General features: G+C 43.4%; 1 pseudogene; it reads left to right on the top strand.

The window, feature by feature from the left end:
* The first annotated feature begins 296 nt into the window (after positions 1 to 296).
* Positions 297 to 13,452, top strand: part of LOC138528013 (MOB kinase activator 2 pseudogene) — a 62,236-nt pseudogene continuing 49,080 nt past the window's right edge.

Here is a 13,452-nt window from a genome sequence, read left to right as displayed (position 1 = left end):
TGCTTCTTCAAGTCAGACAGAGGGCACGCACAAATTTGGAGAGAGCCAAAGAAGCATATAAAAGACAGGCGGATAAACATCGACAAAGGAGTCCGCAGTATCAAGTGGGGGATCGGGTTTGGGTATCAACACGCAATCTGTCATTGGTAGGATCACGTAAATGTATGCCTCGGTTTATTGGTCCTTATGAAATATGTAAGTGTGTATCAAATACTGCTATGAAATTGCATTTGCCAAAGACTGTGCCGGTACATCCGGTTTTTCATGTATCTTTACTTAAACCTGCAGCTCCCGGAATGAAGACCAAACGGCCTCTACCCATTGTACAAGATGGACAAGAGGAATATGAGGTTAAAAGGATTTTGGACGTGAAAAGGAAGAAGAAGCATCTATGGTACCTCATTCAATGGGTAGGTTACGGACCAGAAGACTGTTCATGGGAACCAGCAGAGGTCGTACATGCCCCCAGGTTGGTGAAATTATTTAATTTGAGACATCCGGCAAAACCAGGTCCTGGAAAGAGGCCTGGGAGAGGAGGTAATGTCAGGAATAAGGGCTGGTGCCGCCGGGGAGTAACTAAGTTTGCTTATTAAAACATTGGTAAAGAGAACTACATTTCCCAGCATTCCGGGGAGGACCTGTAGTTCAACGCAAGTTGCCGCGGATTGCCAGCTGCAAGTAATGAAAGGCAGCATAAAGCCAACACGCTCGCGCCCGCAGGTGTGGCTTATTTTGTGTTCCTGGAGCCCGTAAGACTTTGGAGCAAGACGAAGCGGGCGGACTGGCTGGCAGTTGCTACGGCGCTTTCTTCAGACTCCGAGTGGTTCCGTGGGGCCGCTCGAAGCTCAGATAAGTAACGGGCACATTACGCTGCAGGATAAATGCAGGCGGGCTGGCTGACAGTGGTTAACGCATTTTCTTCAGACTTCGAGTGGTCCCGTGGGGCCGCTCGGAGCTCAGATAAGTACTGGGCACATTACGAGTTTACCGCAAAGTGTGTGTGTTTTCAGTGAATCCTTGTTAAGGACTTCGATGCTTAATACTCGTGTTTAAAGGCACACGGCAGAGTTCTGACAATGTTTATGGTTGCTAACTCAGCAACATACAGTACAGGACATTTAGGGTTAGGGGCTGTTTGGGCACAACAGTGATCTGGTGTCCTTGTCTGGGCATGTACATTATGGCTATATGTGTTCAGTGTTGCTTCAGCTTGCCCAACGGGCCATGTGTCATGTATTTCATGTATGGAATCTAATTCCATTGTTTGTGTTCATCTATGCTTGCTATAGGTGTATCTTGTTACATGTTCACACGTATTAAGGTGTGTTTATACGATTTAGAGGTAGGCTGGAGGCAAGATTAATAGCGCATACCCTATGTGTTTGGTTGAGTAAAGAACTAGATAAGGAGGTTTTTTCCCTGTTCTTCCCCTTTCCTATCCACCTTAGGAGTTACCTAACCCTCTATCCGGTGTTCCTATATCCCTACCCTATTCACAACCTCTTCCTAACTCCTCTTCCCCCCATTGGTTGCCACGTGGTGTCCTGTGTAAATTATTCAGGCGCCTCTGCCAACCACAGGTGGAGGGTCGAATTCATTCGGCTTCTGTGGTTCGGGGGAGAGTGTCGATTCCTATCCTCCATTATTGTGTGCATTCTGACAGATTGGTTGTAAGAAAGGGCAGCTTAATGAGAAAAGTGCTAGCGGAGGGGGATAACTGGGGGGAGTTTTAAGGGAGTACCCATTTGGAGGGTAAGATTTGGTCCATGAACAGGCAGTTAATGAAGAAAATTGAAGGGAACAAACGGTTGAATGGAGTACCCAAGAGAGGCTAAATGGGGGCGAAGGAACATGCAAGCACATGAACAATAAGTTGGCAAGTGAACAAGCTTTTAGAGTAAAGAAAGTGATGAAAAGGGGGCTAAGGACACAAGGAGTAAGGGAGCACTGGCAGGGTTAATAAAATGGAGCAAAACATATAAATAAATAAAAACATAAATAAAAAAGTTTTGGGGGCGTAGGGATCTTTAGGGAGGATTAGTGATTTTAATTTGGGAAAGCGGGGTATAGATCAGATGGGGTGGATGCACAATGGCCGTAGGAAGGTAGCTAACGGTATTGAAGGGGCAGGAGCAGGGGCATATAGATTGGGAGCAAGAGTGGCATTGGTGGGGTGCAGAAAGTTGAGGGGACTGGGGCGGATGGTGCATAGGCGACAACCCGTGAAGATGAGGGATGTGGAGGTGCTTTGTGAGGTAGCAAAGTGTGTGAATTTAAGTGCATGGACAGAGGGTGTATGGACAGCCCCTGGTGCATTGAGGAACATCAGGGGCTGGATCACCACAAGGATGAGCATGGGGTGGCATGGGCCAATGAGGAAGGATTTGGAAGTATTACGTGAGGTGCGGCAAGTGCAAATTAAGTGCGACAGAGGGTGTGACAGAAGATGCAAGGATGACCCATGGTGCAGTGTGGGATGCTACGGTATGGCAGTGCATGAAGGGGGTTGGAGACGGCCAAAGAAGTACTGGTGCAGGAATGCGTTAAGTGATATGCTTTCCTGGGGATTATTGTTGAACAGGCTAGCCCAAAAATCAAGACTAACAGGTGAGATATGCAATAAAATTGATAACAGTGCAGGGATGAGGGAAAAGAAGGGGGATGCGGTATGGTTTCGAACATTAATATTGCGGAAAGTATAGAGGGTGGTCACAATGACCTTGGTTGGTCAGGGCAAGTAGAGCATACTTTTGGGTCTATACGCATGGTGGTTGCTGGTGTTGGCGGGTTGGTCAGGCATGTTCATTAAATCGTCGCCATATTACTTCATTGCTCTTATTTCCTGTGGCTGGCAATATCTAGGGGAAATATCTATGGAGGACACAGGGGTGAGATCGGAATTAGTTTGCCATCAGTGGAGTGCAGGGAGATATGTTGGCCCCGAGGAAGGAGAGCAAGTACAGGGTTAGTAGGGAGAGTGTATCTGCGTAATAGGTAAGCAATATGTAAGAGGAGTGGATTACGGATGGTATGGTCAGGGGGTCAAAGAGGGTATATATAGGGTACCGGCAGGAGGGCAATATTGGAATGTCTGGCTGTGAAATTGGTGCAATGGTCCTTCGGGCCAAGTGTACAAGATGGGGAGAAAAGCGCATTGAAGAATGGAGAATGGGAGAGGGACAGTGTGCGGTTTCTTGTTGTTAAGAACAGGGGACATCAGGTTTTGGACCATAGGTCATAGTTTGTTGAATGACATTGTTGCATGGCATCTGGGTTTTGTGAATGAGGAAAGAGAACATAGGGAAGGGAAAGGAGGTGTGAGAGGTGGTTGAAATTTTGGTTAAAGTGAGAAGGCTTTGCAGTTAGGTAGGTGTTTGGTTAGCTGGGTAAAGGAGTGTGGAGGGGTTTTACCTGGGTGAAAATGGAGCAACAGCGATGTGTCCGTTTTTGGTAGAAATCAAGTGGGAGAGAAGGTAATGGCTAGGGCTGGTTATCATTGCAGGCAGGGGATGGAGGAAATGGACAGCAGGGAAATGTTTGTGAAATTAAGGGGTTTATGGAAGGTTTTGGCAGCATGGGGGAAAACAGGACAGTGGTTGAGGGTCATACTCCTCGAGGTGGGGAGTTCCAGCTGCAGGGAATATTGAGTAGGTTGAAAGAGCGGCGGATTAAAGTTTCAGCTGCAAAGTGGGTGAGGGGTGATTTTAGGTTTATGATAAAAAGTGTTAAGTGCAGCCAAGGAGGGGCAGCAGAGTGATGTTTTTCTAATGGTTCTCATGTTGTCATTTATTTTTGCAGATGCGTTGCGGATGAGCAGTGTGCTGGAGAAGAGAAAGGGTGACTTGTGCAAGGTGTCATGGAAGGTTAGTGTAGAAAGGGTTTTCGCACACAGTGGGTGTATGTCTATGTGCATGTGTAGTTTGGTGATTAGGTTTGGTGGGTTTTAGGGGAGGGTCTGTTATTGTTTGTTTATCAAGAAGGGGGCACGGCATGCAGAGGACAATGGGAAGTTACGCGGGGAACATGGCTTCCTTATGGAAAGGGAGATGGGCCTGAAAGGGAAAAATTTGGACGGATGCTGTCGACAGGTAGAAGTTAGGGCAGGGCAGGAATGATTATATTTGGGCTGAGGGCTGGTAGAGAGGGGGAATTGGTGAAAGGGGAAGGTTTGGGGTAGAGTCACAGAGAAGGGAGGAATTGGTTGAGTTCAGTGAGTTAAAGGAAGGGCATGCAGGCTTTGGCCTGGGGCCAGGAGTGGCAAACAATTTAGCGATTAAAGAGATGGGTTCCGTCTCAATAGCAAATGAGGCAGGGGTGCTATGTGTCTGGGTGTTAGAAGGGCTGTGATGAGAGTGTTTTTTAAAAAAAGGGGGATTGTGGGTGGGGCAGAAAGAACACCTCTGGGAGGGGAGAGGTTTTCTGAGTGCTGGGGACACGGTCGGTTAAATAAATGGTTGGTTGAAACTGAAGGATCATTATCGTGATAAGAAGGGCGGTTAGTACTGTTTGGAGGGACAGGCTAGCCCAGGGTTACAATATAGAGCAAGAGGTAGGGAAGAAGGATGGGCAGTGGCTCAGGGAGAGGGCATGGATAAAGTTGGGAAAGATGTTGGGGAGTGGAAGCGGGAAGGAATATTTGAAGGGAGAGAATGTGGCCTGTCACATTAAAGCAACCTTTTCCACTAATGGCGAGTCTAGGTATTTTTTACAGTTTGGCACAAATGTGCTTGGCAGTAAGAAGTGCAGAGAAGAGATGGGAAATGGGATGTCAGGGAAAAAGGAGTGTACATGAAATATAGATGGGCTGTGTTCATGCTGGTAGAGAGTTTCCCAGACCCCCCTCTGTTTTGCATACCACGTAACTTTGGGTCTCACCCTAAGTTACCAGGGGAATCCAAACGTGGGCCCCTTGCTCACTGCTCTTAGAGAGGCACAGCTTCACCTGACTGATGATGCCCAACTAGGCTGAAACACGTGTATGGGGTTGCTGTGGTACTCTTGTTCAGAGATGAATTGCCTAGCCTTTTGGTGCTGGACTGCCCCTGGGCAGGACAAAGACTGATATGCCTGGAAATGTCTTCTCTGTGAAAAGAACAGTGAGCTAAAGACTTGGTTGAGACTCTCCCAGGGGCCCTCCACCCAAGAAAAAGTCAATGGGCTGTGTTGTGCTGGTAGAGAGTTTCCCAGACCCCCCTCTGTTTTGCAGGAAATATAGATACAGGGAAAGAAGTCCAGCAAGATGGACGTTTAGAGTGATAGAAAGGGATAGCAGGCTCAGAAAGGGAAGAGTGCAAGGAATGTGGAAGATTCGGGTGGGGGAACCACCTGCAGTGGAGTTATGGTTTGCCCTGCCTTTACAAGACTGCACATATGATACCAACAGGGTATTTTTGGAGGGCCCTGCCAGTCATGAGCTGTAGCAGGGCATGATCACCTTGCCATGCCTCACACAGGCTCATGGAGCATCTCCAGGATGCCAATTTGCAGTGAGGGAAATAGCTAAAATAGTGGCAGCATGCTTGTACTTTTGTATTCATTCGTAATCGCACACCCAATATTTTGCAAATAACATGGACAGAAAAAAATGTCGGAATAAAACTGTTTCAAATACATATTTGTTAAGTAATGAAATGGTACTACTTGTGTCCCCTGGGGAACGGTTGCCCCTCATGGCACCAACTCATTAAAATGCTGAATACGAGCTAGGGAACCGTATGTTTGCTCCCTGGGCATCTTGCCACAGGCTAGTGTACAGGTGAATTCTAAGGCCCAACTTCCCTTAACTCATACTGCCGGCTGGCAAAGTATTGCTCTCATTTCGTGTGTTCATCATAGTTAAGCACTTTGTTTGAGGACATTTGAAATTATTTGATACATAGAAATTCAATGTCGTGTAGTTGAGATATTTGCTTGATTTCCTACACTGTAAAATATGAAAATATGAATTTCTGTTTGACCTCGACATGCCAACCTTAGAGCCCATTCCTGCTTTGCCAACCCCTGCGCTTTCTATCGAATAGCACGCATGTTAAGACCGCCATAGACGGGGCAGCCTTCGCAATGCACTTCACAGCGTATCTGTGGGTAATTATCATTCCTTCTGCTTCTACAAGTTTGAATGAGGCAATGCACATGAGTCACCGCTTTTGTTACAGCCAGAATTTTCCACCACCAATTCACCTTTGATATGCAAATGAGGAGAGGAGGTTTTTTGTTTCTGAATACAAGGGAACAAACTTAAGTTCGACCTTGCAACACGGCCTGCTGCGCGAGGCGATGTTCTACCCAGCATCATTTGGGACATAATTCTTCGCAGACGTTCGGTTGTGCAGAAGGGACCGAGGCCATTTTAAAACATGCCACTTTCTAGAAAACTAAGTGAACCAGTGAATGTTGCTATAAATCAATCACTAAAATATTCAATAAAACAATACAAGGAGAGATGGGGAGTGACAGCTCAAAGGCACGCCACGTTAATCCCTCCAACACACATATGCGCCTTGATTTAGAGGCTGAACAAACAGAATTTCAGAAAAAAAGCACGAGCCAGATGTGAAAAATCACCCAGTAGTGGCTTTTATGCTGGGTTTGACTATGCAGAAGAATTCATAGTGCACAGACCAATGTTCCTGCCCCTGGTCGTGAATTCGTAACACATAATCCTCCAGGCATGGCCCATGCATTTTAGTAGAAGCAAACGTTCTAACCCTTATCAGCTACATTCTGAGCAGTGTGGATATATTACTCACGCCTACCAGATACCACACACTAATATCATACCAAAAATACGCGCACAGCATCACATTTATTAGCAAACATTCTGATTTTAGACCGACACTGAGGCTCCAGATAGATATGGCATGGTCAGGTCTTATTCTACAACACATTAGATTGCAGCACCTAATCGAATATCGCTGCCTATAAGCTAATCACAGGGGATCAACGGGCGTAAATGAATGTCGAAAACGTTTACCCCAAAATACATCTTGTACACACCAAAGCAAATCTTTAAATCTTCGACGCGTCTTGTACCTTTCTTTACTTATGGAATTCCTCTTAGACCTCATAAAGATTCTTTGTGTGCTATGCTAGCCTGTGCTTTGTACAGTAGGGGTGAATAATCGATTCTGTAGAACACAGAATTAAGCTCAAGATGGTTAGAATGGTTGATTCTTGGACGCTTTTGTGAAAGGCATCCCACTGGCTCCCCATAAAGGAGAGGATTATCTCCAAAGCCCTGACCATCACCCATAAGTGCATTCACCTCTCTGCACTAGCCCACCTATCACAAAGAATCCACCCTGCCTCCTCCACAAGACCTACCAGGACACCCTATGCCAATATGCTCTCCATACCCAGGGTTAAAAGAGCTAAAGCAGGTGGCGCCAGCTTCCCCTACCTTGCCTCCCTACACTGGAACACCCTTCCCTCCTCCCTGCGAGCTGAACCATCACTCACTGCCTTCCGCAAGGCTATGAAAACTACTCTGTTCACCTGATAAACCCTACTTGCTGATGTGACGACCCTCTCCTCGCTCAGGGTTACTGTGAATGCTCACTAGTGCAACTATTCTTCTTCAATAAGGACCTTCTACACAAATTATGTATAATACTGTCTAATGTTTGAACCCTGTATGTACTGTAACTACATTTTGCTACAAATAACAGCGCCACAAAATCCCTGGGCTGTTAGTGCACTATACAAATGTAATAAATAAATAAATAAATAAATAAATAAATAAATAAATAAATAAATACAATGTATGGTAGGTAGTGCCAGTTATCTACTTCGTATAACGGACGTATAACGGACAGTGAAATCAGAATTCCTCTATTTTTCACGTGTGAATCTTAGTGTTAGTGTAGGACAATATGGGGGATAAATAGAGCAAAATCCACAGATCAGGAATGTCCCTCATCTATGAGAGGACATAAATACATAACAACTCTCCCTAATTCGTATGTGTGTTTTCTTCATACACCATAAGAGGGTTGCTTTAGGAGCATGCATTTTGGTTGTGGACCTGACTGTATCTGCAACAACATATAATTAGTAAATGCCACTGTGGGTACACTGATGGCTTGCCCATTTTCCTGCATCTGGCTTAGAAACAGGCCCAGAAATGCTTGGTGCCAACAACCGATATGTATCGTAAAATCCCTTCAACAGTGACACCTTTTTTAGTGTGGCTGGCTCTTGTATGCAGGAGATTTACAGAAGCTCAGCGGAATCCATGAGGATTCACATGTATGCTCGGCCATACTAGTGTAGGCCATCTGAAATGGTGCAGACAGCATACAAATGGTGTCTGCCATTAGAATCTGCATCCGATAGCTTCATGTGAGGGAGTCAGAAATGTGAGGAGGACAACTTGGTAAAGGTTTTTCATAAGATGGCATTTTATTAACTCAAAAATGTTTGACAAATACTGCACTATACCCATTCCTGAAGAGAATTTCCCTGCCTATCCCTGCCTATCAAAGTAAATGAATGAAACACTCTAACAAAAGTAATCTGATCTCTCACACATATACATATATCAAAGTGATAATGGGAATAGAGGCAAATTCAAAGATAACTGAAATAACAGTTATATCCAACATAAACCTGATCATTGTATGTCCTTGCAAATGGGGTTAGTTCCCCTTCCCCAGATTCAAAGCCGGATTTTCAATCAGAGTAGGAAAGTTCAATTCTGTAACCAATTTCTGATTATAAAGTTCTTCTGGCTCCACTTGGACTTTTAACCAATAGTTCACTTAGACACGAAGCCTTTGTCTTTCTATGTGTACCAAAAGTTCAACACAATCACTTCTACAGTTCTTCTGTGTCAACAACAAAGATTGTCAGGATGATTCCACAATAATTCATGAAACCCTTTAGTGTCTCTGCCGCTTCCCCTTTTTCTTCACAAATCCTTTAACCACAATGTAGTACTTCAACAATTTCTTCATGGTTGACTAACCTGCCAGGACAACCACTAAAAAGTCCCTATCCTGGTATACTTGCCTGCCAGGACAAAAGCTCCTAACTCTGCTACAAGTATTATGTGGTAAGGTCTACTTAAAATCTTGAGGAAAGTCTTTAACTTTCAACCACAGAGACATTCATTACTTTTGTTCAGAAAACATGTTACATATTGGTGCTGTTTGTTCCACTCTTGGTTTTGCCAGGGGCAATGCAGGTTATGATCCTCTTCTCTTGAACACTCTATACCGAGAGGGCCTCTCTCCTGCCACTTCTGTTTTCCCAATTTCACACCAACAAACTGCTGATCATTTTCTTTCTTATACTCACTTCTGTTTGGCTTGGGCAATGATTGTTGTTATCTTGCTTAACTATTGCCTCTCCTTATTCTGGCAACAACAATTATAATCTTCTTGCAACAATGTTCTCTTGACTTTCAGCCAACATGACCTAAAAACGCTACAAAGTACTGCCCCCTCTTTTATTTGGCAATGTAGGTTATGATTTACTATTTTCTGTATTGCTTCTTCTTTATTTTGGCATTGGTGTTTGTATTTGGCTGGCTTTTGTGTTGCCTCTTCTCTATTTTGGTAAAGGTGCTGACTTTTACAACAAATATAATTGTTCTCTTCTTGCCACTTCCCAAAGTTCATATTCCACCAGCATGCTTTCGTTATATTAGATTGGTATTCAAAACAACTGTCAGAGTTCAGAGATGGCATACGGAGAATACTGGGATTACCCATTCACTGGTAAACTCACCGGCTTTTGCACATGCATCTGTGCGAACCGCTGTCACTGCTCACTCTGCTCTTCTGCCTCTGTCTGCATGGCAGGCTGCTTCTCGGCTCCTAAGGCCCTCGCCAAACAGGAAAAGAGCTTCCCTCGTTTCTAGTGTACACCAGTTTTCACCTGCCACCTGGACACTGCACGCCAGCAGGAGAACCTGTCTCTGTTCAAAGGGAAAGCTTGCCTCAATGCCGCTTCCTGCTGCGTGACCCTTGTAATTCAGGTTATTAACCTGGGAAACCCTCAAAGGACCAACACCTGCTTCACAAATAGCAGCAGCTCCCGTGTCTCCCATCTTCTTCCACTTCTGCTGCTCCTGGAACTGCAACAGGTAGTCTCTGCAGCTCCACCCTCTTGTTGTAATGGCCTGCACCTGAGGGGGCCTTATATATTCAAAAGTCTGGCTCAGGTGTAGGTCTTTAGAACCTCTAACCTGCATTTTGCAGTTTAGTGCCTCTGAGTCCCTCTTCCTCGTCCTAGTACTTAGAGCATTGTGAGACTTGAAATCCCCAATGTTCTGATCCTTTCTTTCTTCCAAACCACAAACTTCAACATTATTACATTTTCTCTGTCTAGTAAATGAATCATTAGGCAAGAGTGTTAGAGGAGTTGATGTCTGGTTCAGCTTTAAGGGATAGTTATATTTATCCGAAGTCAGGGTTTTAATATTCTGATTCTCAGATATATTCTTTCTCTGGTAGCCACAAGAGATTTCCCTGTCCTCAATGTGAACATCTTTATGAAAGGAAGGCTGACTCTGATAACAAGCCATTACATATTCTGCCATTGTAGAAATAAATCTCCCTTTCTGTAGAAGACAAAGACTGTGTCTCTCCTAACAGAATCCTTGTGTTCCCTTTGGGCCCTTCAACCTCCCAGGTGATCCACCTGGCTAATACCACCCCCATTGTTGTGATCAGGTTACGGCTGCCTTCCCGATGCCACCTGGGAGGAGACTTTAGGCAAGGATTGTGTGAGGATTCTACAGGATTCCTCACATACAGTACTGCTGTGAGAGTTGTTCAGTCTGCAGTAAACATATATGTGCATGTGTTTCTTCATTAAATGTCAAAGCATGAAAATAAAAGCTATAATGTCTCCATGCTTTATGATAAACACAATTCGCAAAGAGGGCTAGCCATTGGGACATACCTTCGAGAGTGAATTCTACAAAGTGTCGGGGACACAAAACAGAGAATAATCTCTCAGAATTGCATCATTGCATCATGAGCATGCATAGCAACAATGTATATTTTCCTGCCGTGGGCAACACACAGACACACAGCACCTTGTAGTACCCTGACATTTCATATTATGTCATGTTACAAAGATTTTACACTGTGCCAAATCACCACTGTAGTGGTCTCACATCCTTCCAAGTCTTGTTCAGAATTGAAGCATTGTGACCCTGCCAGGGGTCTCCAGACTGTAGTCTTCTGAGGAAGAGGAAAAGGGACATACCTGTAGGGGATACAGGACAAAGATGCATTAAACAGGGATTTAAGCAGAGGTGGGGGTAGGTTAAAGGGAGAGGAGAGATGCTTATGATAAAACGGGTGCATGTTGATTCAACCAATGTGGATAATGGATACAGAGTGCAGAGAATTTAGAGGGTCCATTCAGAAGTTATTTTTAGGGGCACCTGTATGTATTTGAATGCTTTTTTAAGAAACTTGCATACGTATAAAAGAATTGTGATGTGTGTCTGCATGATGCACACAAGATATGCTACAGCAAACTCTTTAACGTGTGCAGACTTTTTGTTGTCAGGTAATGTGTTTAATTTCTACATTCAAAGAAACTCCAGAACAGTAATTCGGTAACTCCTGGGAGTGGAGGTCAAGAATGGCCAAGTCAACAGTAGACAGTCTGATAGGTGTATGTGAAAAGAAACCTAGAAAGAAGAAGAGAGGGATAGGATGGATTTCACTGTTCCTTTGTATGCAGTGAAAGCCAGGCACCCTGGTAGAATTAAGTGTCATAACCTGGATCACTACTGCATGAAATATTTTAGTGTGTACAATACAGATGAATACAATACATTAATAATACCTAGTAGATTGAGGGCAAAGAGGCATAGTGTAGATACTTAGTATAAACAATCACAGGTGTTGCTAACACAAGACAGGTAATAGGAATATCCCCAATAACATTAATGTAGCTATTTCTAGCACTAAGGTAAGATAAATAAAGCTTCAGAATGTACATTGCCTCAGACCATTGTCCAGTTAGAGCGCTTAATGCCACAGTAAGACCACCTTAAGTCTTCTAGGATGCAGTCCAACAATGTAAAGATCAGTGCCCAAAAGATCTAGCACTGGTGGACCCCTCATCCATGAAATTCCACAACCAGCCAATTCTAAAGTAGAGAGCGAGAGAAAATCTATTTCTTTGGCTTGCACCATTAAACATTTTACACCATACAATAATTAACATTTCCCACACATTTAAAATATTGGACAAAAAGATGAACATTTTCAAACAATAGAACAAGTTAAAAACGCACACATTTCCACGTACAATTAAAGAGGCCTGTCTAATTGCAAAAATGCTGCTTTAACAAATGTGCTCATGCCCATTAATATCATTGATGCTGCAGACAAACAGCATTGCTTCAGCAGTAGTTCTAACATTGTACTTAATAAAAGGCCCCCTAAACTACAGTCTTCTAATATCAATCAATTGGTTGCAAAGCGACATAAAATGTACCAAGTGTTCGGTAACCCCAGAACCACATATAAAGAGGTCTAGTATTTGTGATCCAACCCACCCTCTCCCTTAAAGGCAAGACGTTCAGTCTTACCATTTAGGCAATATTTCTATATTCCGGGAACCACAGTTGTATAATCACATTATCAGCCTGGGTCACCCAAACGGCAGCAACCAGACGTTTCAGTGAATTTAAATTCCTACTATGGCTTATCATTCTTTTATAGTCTAGATAGTTACCTCTGTTTTAAAAACCAGCATACGTATTTTCCCATTACAGAACTTCATAAAATCCAGCCCCCAGCACTTACATTCATGCTGGGGACTAGATTACACATACACATTTTAATCCAGGGATATTTCACATGAGGGAAGAGGGACCACATTTCCCTAATATTAAAGATATTTACTGCAAATTGCAGAAACAGGTCTAGTTTTTATGTCAAATAATATGATCATATCGCACAATAGCTAATTCATAGGAAAAATACATTTTTATTTAGAAAAAACACATAATTTCATAAAAACAGTGTTAAAAATACACAGACATCACAACCCTAAAACCAGGTTTTTACAGAACGATTACACAAGACATATAAATGTAAGGTAAGAAACAAACATTACACATTCAAGATTGAAAAAGACAACACCAACATCTAACATACAAAATTCAATAAAAAAGTTAATTTGTTGCGCTCTATACATGATCCAACATGTTTCTGTCCAGTGACTCATTGATGTCTGACATTCATCAGGGGTAGCTCTTCTCAAAAATGTAGGCAACCGTCCCCAATAGTCCTGGTAGGAGTGGATCTTAAATAGATCTTTATGGAAATCTATAAACAAACATTTAGCCATAGTAAAAAATGTGCGTACACCATATTTTCATAAATCATTCTGCTATTATTGCAATACGTCAACATTTCACAAAAGGCGTCTCTAATTAATACAGATCATGGAGATGGCATCATTTAAACCCAGCATCCG

This window comes from Ambystoma mexicanum, chromosome 7q, assembly GCF_040938575.1.
Source record: "Ambystoma mexicanum isolate Mex_15411 chromosome 7q, UKY_AmexF1_1, whole genome shotgun sequence".
Lineage (NCBI taxonomy): Eukaryota > Metazoa > Chordata > Amphibia > Caudata > Ambystomatidae > Ambystoma > Ambystoma mexicanum.
The sequence above is the reverse complement of the archived record's forward strand: the minus strand, read 5'-3'. Positions and strand labels throughout refer to the sequence as shown.